Source organism: Budorcas taxicolor, chromosome Y (assembly GCF_023091745.1).
Source record: "Budorcas taxicolor isolate Tak-1 chromosome Y, Takin1.1, whole genome shotgun sequence".
NCBI lineage: Eukaryota > Metazoa > Chordata > Mammalia > Artiodactyla > Bovidae > Budorcas > Budorcas taxicolor.
This window is the reverse complement of record NC_068936.1, coordinates 9,569,095-9,581,801: the sequence shown is the minus strand read 5'-3', so window position 1 is coordinate 9,581,801 and position 12,707 is coordinate 9,569,095.

Sequence of the window (12,707 nt, the reverse complement as noted above, 5' to 3'; positions counted from 1 at the left end):
TTATCTTAAAACCTTGGTGTGTCTCCTGATACTCTTACTGGTGTTCATGGCAAAGCACCCCACTCCAAAGCCACAATCACACATGTCTTCATAATAAGGCTTACTCTGTCTTGGTTTTCTGCTGAGATAGCTGAGGGATAACACCCTGAACCTTGGTAGAAGTCTTACCGTGTGACTGAAAGGATCTCGGAGTGACACCCCTAAACTCTTTGGAGGGTATTGGCCTGACTAAATAATGCCATGAGGCATCCCCTTCCAGCTTTCTGAGGCTTACCAAACAATTTTACAGTCACACTCACCTTTAGAACACCTTTGTTTATAAAAAATAATATGAAGAAGAACTGGCCTGTTGGTGGTGTAAAATGTTATATTTAGACCACCTAATCTCAATGCCCTGGATATGATCTTGCTTGAGAGTCATTAACTTTAACATCTTCTGTCGTCTTAAAAGACTGAAAAATTGCCAAATTTTTAGAAAAATTCCCTTCATGTTTTACTACAGGCAGCAAGAAGAGACCAGGAAGCACTTTTGGCTGTTTGGATGGAAATCCTCTTAGATAAGTCAATTAATTAAGTACAGTTTGTCCTCCCAGCACATTAGGTACATTTTCTAGTTTTCATAAACTGCAGGTGTAGTGGACTTTCCTCTTCACACTCCCCAGGCTCTTTCCTCCTGCCTCTCCTTTCTGCCAGGCATTCTAGCTGCACGACTGTGATTCCACTTAGAACGTGTTTGCTCAGTGAGATAACGGGGAGCGATTCCCTGGCTTCAGTGCTTCTGCTGGCCAGAGACTATGTACCTTTCCCTAAGAACTTCATGTTTTTGCTGTCCAACTTCTATCACCTGGCTAGGTCAGTTGCAATAGCTCATACTCTCAAGCGAACTGGCAGGGATTTCTGCCTGCAAATGTGCAGAAACATACATGTGTACACAGTAACATCGCTGAGAGGAAACTTGTCCATATGCAGAAGTACAAGCTTTCTTTTCCAGGAACATGAATTTTGATAAGCACTCAAATTTCTACGCACACATGTGCACAAACATACACGTGTACACAGTAACATCCCCGAGAGGAAACTTGTCCATATGCAGAAGTACAAGTTTTCTTCTCCAGGAACATGAATTTTGGCAAGCACTCAAATGTCTGCACGCAGATGTGCACAAATGTATGGGTGAACACAGTAAAATCACTGAGAGGAAACCTGTCCATATGCAGAAGTACAGTTTTCTTTTCCAGGAACATGAATTTTGGTAAGCACTCAAATTTCTGCGCGCACATGTGCACAACCCTATGTGTGTACACAGTAACATCGCTGAGAGGAAACCTGTCCATATGCCGAAGTACAAGCTTTCTTTTTCAGGAACGTGAATTTTGGTAAGCACCCACATGTCTTTGTCCTTGTTTTCTCACTTGCTCATCGATCATGTCATGTTACACTTCTACCTCTGTGCCTTATCCTCAAAGGTTCCAAAACCTTGGCATTTGCTATTGACAGGGACTGGCCTGCAGAGCAGCGGGCAGGGTTGGAAGTTCTTGGCATGAACAGCTGTATAACATGTGCCTGCCTTCTGCATTCTCCCATCACCTTGGACAGCTTCACAGTACCAGTCACGTTGGCCTGATCCATTGCCTGTGCATTCCTTCAGGGGACCAGAAAACAAGGACCTCTGAGCTCAGCTGACTTGAAGAACTGCTTTCTCGGTGTGCCCCTATCTAGGTCATTCCTTGTCAATGTTGTGCCCCTCTTGCTAGCCTACCACCCGTTACAGCCCCCAGCATTCTGAATGAGGCCCCCTGTTCTTCCTATCTGTGTAGCGTTCTGTGTGCACCATCTGCCTGTGCCCCCACGTGCTATCTCCACGTAGCAGGAAAAGGCCAGAAACGCCTGAGCCTCCAAAAGCCCCCAGAGACTGTGACAGGCCTGGGTCTGATGCAAGGTTGTGAAGAAGGTGCACATGGATACAGGGTCTCTTCCGATACCAAGAATGGAACTGGAGGCCATAAAAGTAAGGTGGCATCCCTACACATCTTCCTTTGTGTTTAACACTACCCATGCACATGGAGTCCCCCAACGGATGATGCCCGGGGAAACCTGCAGTTTCTGGGCCCAGAGCTAATGCCTCCGTTGGACAGAAAGCAGTGTTACTATCTGAAATGGACCAAGAGGGCTTGAACCACCCATGCCTCAGTGATTTGCTAAATGCCAAGGCTCTGTTTCAGTTGCTCTCATTAGGCCCAGGTCGGACTCCCTACAGTCATGCATCCCTGCTTCCCTACACAGCACGTGTTGCCAAGGCAGCCAGTGCCCGGTTGGGCCCAGGGACATCCAAGACGGTCACCTGGAAGGCAGCATCCCTCTGAGTGTCACCTGGGTGCAGATCCCCTACAACACAATCAGAGACTCTGCTTGAGCAAGACTACCAGAATCCTCCTTCAGGTGCAGACGTGCACCTTTGCCCTTCAGGCCCCCAAAGCCAGGGGCAAGACCCCAAAGAAAAGAAGGAATTCATGTCAGAACTTTCAGCATGGACCATGGGGTATCTTTGGCAGGACCGCTACTGCCTAGAGTCTGGACCCTGAAAACCAGCAGGCCCTGAACTGTGCCAGGGGCTTCTCTGTCTCCCTCTCCTGGGGTCCCTTGGGACATGCAGTTTACCCACCGCCCTTGTCTTTTCTCTGTTCCCTCCCTCACAGGCATATCCCGGCATAGGGTCACACAGGTAAGCCCACTTGCGCTTTCCTCGCCTTTGGGCACTGCCAGGGAGGCAGGCTGGAAGTGCCTGGAGGCATGCCACGCTCACAGCATGTCTCTCCTAGGATGCCTGTGGTTTTGCAGATACAGCATACTTTAGCACATCTCATGTTTTGTGTCATACCGTGCCAGTGTGTGCCACCCTCAGGGAGGGCGTGTGCTGGCTGCTGGGCTGATCTGGGGCAGCACTGGCCCAGGACCTTCCCAGTTCTCCTTGTCACATGTGTGTGGAACAAGTCTCCAGTGCAGCAGGCAATCTGTGACTCTTTCTCCTTCAGCTCTCTGCCCATCTCGGCAGGACCTTAGCCTCACCATCCCGGGTCTTGCCATAGGCACGTCCATCATTTCCAGAGGCCAGCCCGTGGCCCCACACACTGAGGGCTCCACAGGCAGTGGTTTCAAAGCCCCACCCCACGTGATTTGCTCTGTGTGAATCCTTAGACCGTGAAACCCTTTTCCTGATCCAAACACACACAACAACACGGTAGAACTGATGAGCATGTTTTGTATCTGGTCTAATTGCAGATATCTGGAGCCACAGTCTGGAGTTATCACTGGCCATCCTTTCCTCGTTCCCATCCTGGGCAGGGTCAATGCAGAGATATGGCGACTGACCACCTTCAGCCTGGTCGCCTCATGATTCCTCTTCTGGTTGCTCAGCACCTCCTCTCCTGCCGCCTTCATCTCTGCCTCTGCCCTGGGCTGGACACACACACACACACACAGGCAGCACAAATAAGCACGTGTGTATACACACACACGCTCAGCACGGGGACACAAATGCAAATAACGAACATAGGTGTTTCAGGAGGTGAAGGCGACCGAGGCCAGCAATGGCGGAGATGGCGACAGTAGGCACCATGTCCTGCCCTTGGGGCTCCCTGTTCACCTTCTCCACGAATTCTTCCGTATTTTCCCAAGGCAGCCTGAAGCCGCTTCCAGTGCAGCATGTGTGGTGGTGCTGAGCCACCAAGTGGTGGATGTGGAATTTCACAGAAGATCCCAAAGTCAGCACACAGGTGCACTGGGACCCCGGAGAGGACGCCCTTGCAATTTTAGGCCTTCCCAGGGTAAGGGGCGGGAGTGTAAGGCACAGGCAATCTCAAACTCAGTGAGCAACAGGAGGCCAGGAGATGGAAGGACCCATGGAAGGATGATTCTGACAAAGGAACTTAATTCACCCTGCCTCTAATAGTATCACCTAGCACTCTCAACTCTGCAACCACAACTGATTTGAGGGGACTTGCTTCACTCACAGACACACTGAATCCCCAAGCCCCCAGTCTCAGCAGGCCATGGCCCAAATTCAGACTCCGCAGCCAGCGTGTATGAGACTGAGCAAGCCCATTTGGGAAAGGACAGTGTCCCGGCTAGCACAAGGCTGTCCCTTCATGGCCCACCTCCAGACCCCTTCACCACACGTGTTTCTGTCCTGGAAAAATCTTCTCTCCTGGGGTAGTCCTTCAGGAGAGCATCCCACTGATCTTCGCTGATAATCTGCTGGCAACACTTTGCTGCTGAGCAAGCTTATCCCTGGGCTGACCAGGATCTGAACCCTCACACGAGCAGCCAAGAACTCCAACAACAATCATCAACTGTATGCAGGACCAAAACAATACCACCTCAGCAATCCTGTTTGATTCTGGGCAGTTGTGGCCTGACAACCAGTTGAGAAAGTTAAGGCTCCTGGTGTCCAGCCTGCAGCTGGTGCTCCCTGTTCAAAGTCCCAGAACCAACGGACTGGAGTGGAACGATGTCCCCTATACCCTGCAGGAAGAGAGGGGAGATGGGTGTGGATCCCAGAGGTGGATCATCCACACCCCTGCACACCCACAATCATCATTCCCGGACTCACGTGTTACCAGTGATGTCAAGGTAATACTCCTTTATGATCACTCTTTTCAAGAAATAGGGGTGGTCTCGAAAGGAAAAGATCAGCTTGCTGCATGACCGTGGACGGCTCGCACCTGTACCTGCTAGGACAGGGAGGAGGGAAAAGGTGCAAGCTTCTAGGGTCCTCAGCTTGCCTCCCAGCAGGCATTAACAGCCTCCACGAAGCCTCTCCAAACTCTCACAGTGTAGGACATGGATAACATGATCCTCCCACACCCCACCAAGTCCCATGCCCACCTGTCCTCAGTCTCCCTCACTGACATTCAAGTCGATCATGTAGCTGAGAAAGTCTTTATCTTGGTCGCTGATCATGACAGGAACTTGAGGGTGGTTCATAATCTGCTTGAGGTCAAGGAGCCATTTACGCCACATGCTGGGCCCAGAAGAGCCAGGCGCATCAGCCCTAGTCTGGGGTGGAAGAAGGACACAGGAAGAGGCATCTTCAAGGATGCTGGGCACTTCTGCTTACCCAGCCACTACTGATGAGCTCAGGCCCTGCCATACCATCAGACAAGCTCATGGCTCTGTGTTCCTGGTGGTGTTCTGTATCTGAGGTGGTCTGCATTCCCCAGGCAGGGGCTGTTTCTGATAGCTATTATTTCCCAGACCTGTGTATGCTGGGTAGTGGCATGTCACTGCCTACATGGTAGGACTAACAATCGTTGTGACAAACCATGTCTGAAAGCAAAGGGGTTGGGGTTGGCTAGTGTATGTCTACATATGTTCTGTGTGTGTGTGTGTGTGCGTGTGTGTGTGTGACTCCCATATCTCAGTTATTTAAGGAATCATTCACCTTGACAACAATAACTGTCAGCTAAGGCGGCTCTGGTGTACTGTCTCTGGTCATTTCTGACTTAGAGGCTGTTCCTCCTCAGATGCAGGCCTGAAGTAGACACACAGGGTCATGGCTGCGACACTTACAGGTGTGGCCCTGCCCGGACTCTACTCAGCTGTGCCTTTGGAGCCTGCCAATTGCCCAGTACCACACTTCCTTCAGGGTCCACCATCCTGCCCCCTCGCCTCCACCCCTCCTCCTGCTCCTGCCTCTGCACCTCCCCCTCCTCCTGAGCAGCGGACCACAAGGAGTAGCAGGAAGGATACCACGTTGGCCCAGAAGCCAGGGATGCCCTGGATGATGGCACTCTTCTGAGCCAAGTCCCGCTTCCTCCTCTCATGGCTCTTGCACATGAACCAAACGTAGGCCCTGTAGGTTTTCTCAGGCTCAGAGCTCAGTTCCACTTGCAGGGTCGCCAGTGCCTGCATCACATCTAGTGCCGGGAGCTCACTCGGGCCTCCAGGCCTTTCCTGGCACTGCTCCTCCACCGTCTTCTCCTCCAGCTCCAGGGAGGACCCCTGTCGCTGTTACTCATGCGGCACAACCTCCACATCCTCAGTGATGTCCTCTGGAAGCAGCTGGAAACCTTGTCTGATCCCTGCCACGACTCCGTCCACCTGGGCCTCGCTGTCCTCTCCTGCCTCCACTCTGAAGAGGGTGGCATCTTTGCCTGGCGTGGCCACTGGTGGCTGCAACGTCCCAGCCATGCACAGCATCACCAGGACAGGCCACGGGGCCCCATCCCCCTGAGCACCTAAGGAGCTCACAGCTAAGGAGGTCTGGGGTCCCAGGATGCTCCCGCATTCCTCTCATGCTCCTCTTGGCTCTGGCCATGACCCCAGCCTGGGTCAGACGCTAAGGGACAGGACATAATAGCACCACAGCAAGTGGTGAGCAATGGCGGCCCAGGGTGCAGTAATCCTGTGGGGCCCACTAGCGTTTTTGCTGTGGGGAGTGTGGGGCATGGTTCAGAGGCTATGGCTCGCGTGTGTGTGTGGGGGCCGGGGGGGTGGGTGGCCTGAACTATAGAAACGGACGGTGGCAGCCCAGGACAGGGTGAACGGGCCCTGGGACATCAGCCATACAGGCGGGGCCCTAGGCTGTGAGCCACGCACAGGCAGCTGACCCAAATCTAGATCAGTGGCCGAGAGGGTGGTGGACAGCACACGATGGACACGCCCCTAGACCGGATGGCATCTTCCGTGGTTCCTGGGATCCAGCTCCACTACGTGGCCAGACTCTGATCCAGAGAGCTAGCAGGTTTTGCATCTGCCGCTACCTCAGGCACTGTCATTGATCTGGTTCTGGAAATTCCAGCCACGGTTTCCTGATCCACAATCCAAACAGCACACTCCTGTGTCCCACAGGACCTTCAATATCTGGGAGCTCTCCCTGAGTATCCAGAGGATACACAGGGGTGCCAAGTGGCTGGATACTTTTCTCCATGGGACAGACAGACTGTTGCTGGCCGGATGCTAGGGGAGTAGGGAGAAACCCCACCGTTTGCCACGTTGATCTCCATTGTTCAGGGACACCAGGACCCTAGGGTATAGAGCTCTCTCTTTGTCTCTTTGTCTCTGCTTTGGCATAGCACTGTTTGGAGCAATCCTCCCTTGTGTGTTCCAGGGCTGGTGTCTGTGTGTCTCCTTCTCTTTAAGTGGTGCTGTTGCCATTTGCCACTCTATGGACACCAGCGCTTATAGGAGAAGCTTATCCTTGGAGTGAAGGCAAGCGCTTCTCCTCCTGAGTGAGTTGCACCGACGGGAGATCAGTTATTTTTTCCACAGGTTTCGAGAGTGCTTTCTCCATCTTGAAAGCCAACAGTGGGCAGTCCCTGCTGAACCGCAGAAGGGGTCGGGTAACCCTCCCTCCCTCACTGGACAGACATGAACCTGCACAGGCCTGAGGTGGCTTGGCCACACTTTTCACAGAGGGAGAAATGGGGCATGCTCTGCTGGCATGAGGAAGCTCCCTGAACCTTGTTCAAATTCCTGCCAGTGAGTCGCTAAGGACAACTCCCTGTTAAGTTCCGTGACTCACTGGTGCGGGAGACATGTACGTCTGCCCATTTACCCTATCGAGGCCCTTTCAGGTGGTTCTGTTCTCCATCTGAGAACACGTACCAGCCTGCCCAGTTACCCAATCCTGTGGGGCGGGGGGCAGCAACAGGAACAATCTAAGCCATCCATCGTATAGTCGTGACCCCCTATATATGCTTTCTGCAAAGAGTACAAAGAGTGATGTTTCAGACTGGAAGACTATGCAGGTAGCAAGTGCCTATGCTGCAGTGCTGGTCCATTTCTGAAACCTCACATAAACGGCAAGTGTTGCTCATGCTCACGGTACGGTCAGGGAAAGAATTCCCAGTGTTCGAGAAGGATGGAAAGGCCTTTGTAGCTGCATGTCCAAAGGGCTGTGGGGTCACCCGCTGTGGCTTCTGTGTCTGGCATTGCAGCCTGTTCTGTGTCTTGGCTCCTCTGCACTCTCCCTGGTGGCCCCCAGTCAATTTCTTCCTGCCTCTCCTTTCTGCCAGGCTTCCTGGGTGCACCACTGTGATTCCACTTAGAAACTGCTCACTCAGTGAGATAACAGGCATTGGTACCCTGGCTCCAGTGCGTCTCATGGCCTGAGTATGTACCTTTCCCTATGGCTTTCATGTTTTCGCTATCCAACTTCCATCACCTGGCTGGGTCAGTTCCGACACTTCATATTCACAAGCGTACTGTCAGGCAATTTTGTGCACACACATGCACACACATGCGTGTGTACACACTAATATCCCTGACAGGAAACTTGCAGATATGCAGAAGTACAAGCTTTCTTCTCCAGGAACATGAGTTTTGGTAACCACCCGAGTTTCTCTGTCCTGGTTATTTTCTTTCACATGCTCATCGATCATGTCAGGTTGCACTTCTAACTCTGTGATTTAGCCTCAAAGGCTACAAAATTTTGGCATTTTTCTCCTGACAGGGACCGATCTGCAGAGAATTGGGCAGGTTGGAAACGCTCGCCCTGGACAGCTGAGTGACAGGCACCTGCGTTCTGCATTCTCCCATCACCTTGGACAGCTTCCCAGTACCAGTCAGGCTATTCTGATCCATTGTCTGTGCAATCCTTCAGGGCACCAGAAAACAAGGACGTCTGGGCTCAGCTGACTTGGAGAACTGTCTTCTTGGTGTGCACCTATCTAGGTCATTCCTGGTCAAATCCGTGTCCCTTTTGCTAGCCTACCACCCCTTAGGGCCCACAACATTCTGAGTGAGGCCCCCTGTTCTTTCTATCTGTGTAGCTTTCGATGTGCACCTGTCTACCTGTGCTTCCAAGTGCTATCTCCCTTTAGCAGGAAGAGGCCAAAGAGATGTCCGAGCCTCCAAGGGCCCCCAGGGACTGTGATGGGCCTGTGTGTGATCCAGTGCTGTGAGGATCCGTGTGTATGTTTGGCAAAACCTATACAAATATTGTAAAGTAAAATAAATAAAAAATATAAGAATTAAAAAGAGAAAACCAAATTCTTCCCTTAGATGAAGATTGTTTACAACCCAGTGTGTGTCCATTGGCTGGACATGGTCCTTGGAATTTCGCTGATGGGTTTGGACCCTAAACTTCAAAATGATGGCAGAAGGTAGAAAGACATTTAGACGTTGTTCTGCGAAAGCAAGGAGAAAGGCACTACTGCCAAAAAGATGACTAAGAGGGAACAATAATAGTCTTCTATCATTGGAAAAATATAATGGTCCCAGGGAGAGTATTTAGATAATATAAAAAGGATCCTTGGGAAGGAAAATTCAGACTCTCAGGAACATTTTCTACGTCAGGACTTGTGAAATAGTGTTCCAAAAAAAGAGGCAGAAACTGTCTTCACTGAAACATGGAAAGTCAACTGAAAATTGAACATGATAAGAACTCCAGCTGGGCATCGCCAATCTACTTCTTAAAGATGAGTTTGCCAAGATGTAGCTTTAAGAAAGATCTTGAACTGTAGGCCAAGAGCGAACAAGCTATTGCTGCAGGGAAAACATAGATACGTCTCATTAAGTATAATGGTAAGTAATGTAAGCTAGACACAGGGATGCATACTGTATGATTCCGTTCATGTAAAGGTCCAAAAGAGACCGAACTAATCTATGCGTTGAAAGTCAGATATCCTAGTTATCTTTGGAGTGCGGTGATTGGGAGAGACGCAAGAGAGTTTTCAGGGTTGCCGGTGATGTTCTGTTTCTTGATTTGGATGCTAATTACGTGGATGTGTTTAGTTGGTGAGTATCCATGGAACTGTACACTCCTGACTTATGTATTTTTCCATATGTATATTGATAACAAAAAGTTATAAAGCTTTTAAAAATATAAATACATAACCATGTATGGAGGAAGGAGCACATAGATAAAGGGCCACTTCTGATACAAGGCGTGCAACCTGAGGCCATAAAGATAAGGTGGCATTTCCACACGTAGTCCCTTGTGTTTATGACTACCCTGACCCACGGAATCCCCCAACAGATGATGACCTGGGAAACCTGCCCTTACTGGGCCCACAGATCAAGCCTCCCTTGGGCAGATAGCAGTTTCTCTATCTCAAAAACAACAAGAGGGCTTGATTCCACCCACCCTCACTGATTTGCTAAATGTGAATACTCTCTTTCAGTTGGTCTCATTAGGCCCAGGTAGGACTCCTTACAGTCAGGCATCTCTGCTTACCTACAGAGCCCATGTGCCTAGGAAGCCAGTCCTCGGTTGGGCACAGGGATATCGAAGACGGTCAGCCAGGACGCAGCTTCCCTCTGAGTTTCCGATGGTGCAAATCCCCTCTGAAAACACCAGACAGCCTGCTCCAGCAAGACTGCTAGAATCCTCTCTCAGGTGCAGACACACACCTTTGCCCCTCAGGCCCCAAAAGCCACAGGCAAGGCCCAGATGACAGAAGGAATTTACGTCAGGGCTTCCAGCATGAGCCATGGGGTATCTTGGGCAGGACTTTCCCTAGACCCTGAAAACCAGCAGGCCCTGAACTGCCCCCAGGGGCTTCCCTGTCTCCCGCTCTCCTGAGGTCCCTTGGGACATGCAATGAGCCCACCATCCTTGCTTCCTCCCTGTTCCCTCCCTCATAGGCACACCCCGGCAGAGGAACACACGCGTACACCAACACCTGCACTTTCTTCGCCTTTCTGCACTACCAGGAGACTGGAAGTGCCTGGAGGCATGCCACACTCACACCTTGTCTCTCTTAGGATGCCTGTGGTTTTGCACGGACAACCTACCTGATTAGCATGTCTTGCATTTTCTGTCGCATCGTGCCAGTGTGTGCCACCCTCATGGAGAGAGCGTGCTGGCTGATGGGCTGATCCTGGGCAGCCCTGGTCCAGGACTTTCCCGGGTCTCCTTTTTATGTGTGTGGAACAAGTCTCCAGTGCAGCAGGCAATCTGTGTCTCTTTCTCCTTCAGGTCTCTTCCTTCTCAGCAAGACCTTAGCCTCCTCAACCATCCCAGGTCCTCTGTATCCGCATCCACCATTTCCGCATGCCGGCTCATGTCCGCACAGACTGTGGGCTCCACAGGCGGTGGTTTGAAATCCCCACACCACTTGATTTGCCCTGGGTGAATCCAGAGACCATGCACCCGCTCTTCCTGGTCCAAACACATACTACAACACGGGAGAAATGGTGAGCGTGTTTCTGTATTTCCTCTAATTCCAGATGTCTGGAGCCAAGTTCCTGTGTTACTACTGGCCATCCTTTCCTCATTCCCATCCTGGACAGGGTCACTGCGGAGATACAGTGAGCAACCACCCTCAGACTTGTGATGCCTTGTGTCTCCTCTTCTGGTTGCTTGGCATCTCCTCTCTTGTTGCCTTCATCTCTGCTTTTTCCCTGGACCAGACACACACACACACACACACACACACACATACACACATACACACATACACACATAAACACAGGCAACACAAGCATACACGTGTATACAATTACAGGCTTGATACAGAGATACAAACGTGTACAGGGAACACAGGTGTTTCAGGAGCTGAAGGCACCATGTCCAGCACTGTTGGAGATGGCGTCAGTAGGCACCACGTCCTGCCCTTGGAGCTCCCTGTCCACCTCCTCCCTGAGCACTTCCGTATTTTCCGAAGGCAGCCTGAAGCAGCTTCCAGCGCAGCATGTGTGGCTGTGGAGAGACGCCGATTGGTGGATGTGTAAATTCACAGAAGATCCCAAGGTCAGCACACAGGTGCCCTGGGACACCGGACAGGACGCCCTTTCAATGATAGGCTTTCCCAGGGTAAGGGGTGGGAGTGTAAGGCACAGGCATTCTTAAACTCATTGACTAACAGGAGGCTGGGGGATGGCTTGACACATGGAAAGAAGATTCTGACAAAGATACTTAATTCATCCTGTTTCTAGTAGTATCACCTGGACTCCCGCACTGAGGAAGACTTGCTTCACTTGGACACACCGAGTTCCAAAGCCCCCAGTCTCAGCAGGTCATGTGCTACATGCAGGACCCAAAGCCTGGCTCTGCAGCCAGCTTGCATGAGCCTGAGCATCCCCATTTGGAAAAGGACAGTGTCCTGGCCACGACACGGCTGTCCCTTCAGGGCCCGCCTCCAGACACCCTCCCCGCATGTGTCTCTGTCAGTTACCGCTCGGAGCAGAACTTTCCTTCCTCGGGTAATACGTCACAGGATTGTCCCACATGTCTTGACCAATGATCTGCTGGCAACACAAGCAAGGTCAGCCCAGGGCTGACCAGGCCCAAACACTCTCGTGAGCATCCAAGAACTCCAACATCAGTCATCAACTGTATGCAGGCCCAAAGCAACTCCACCTCAGCAATCCTGTTCGATCCTGGGCAGTTGTGGCCTGACAACCAGTTGAGAAATTTAAGACTCCTGATATACAGCCTGCAGCTGGGTGCTCCTCATTCAAAGTCCAAGAACCAGTGGAGTGGCGTGGAATAACGCGCCCTATACCCTGCAGAAAGACAGGGAACACAGGGGTGGATTCCGCAGGTGGATCATCCATCCCCTAACACACCTACACCTCCATGAAGCCATGTCTTGCCTGTGATGTCAAGGTAATACTCCTTAATGATCACCATGTTCCAGAAGTAGGCGTTGTCCCCAAAGGAAATGATCACCTTGCCGTTGGACCTTGGATGGCTCTGCACCTGCACCTTCTAGGACAGGGATGAGGGTAAAGGTACAAGCTTCTAGGTGCCTCAGCTTGCC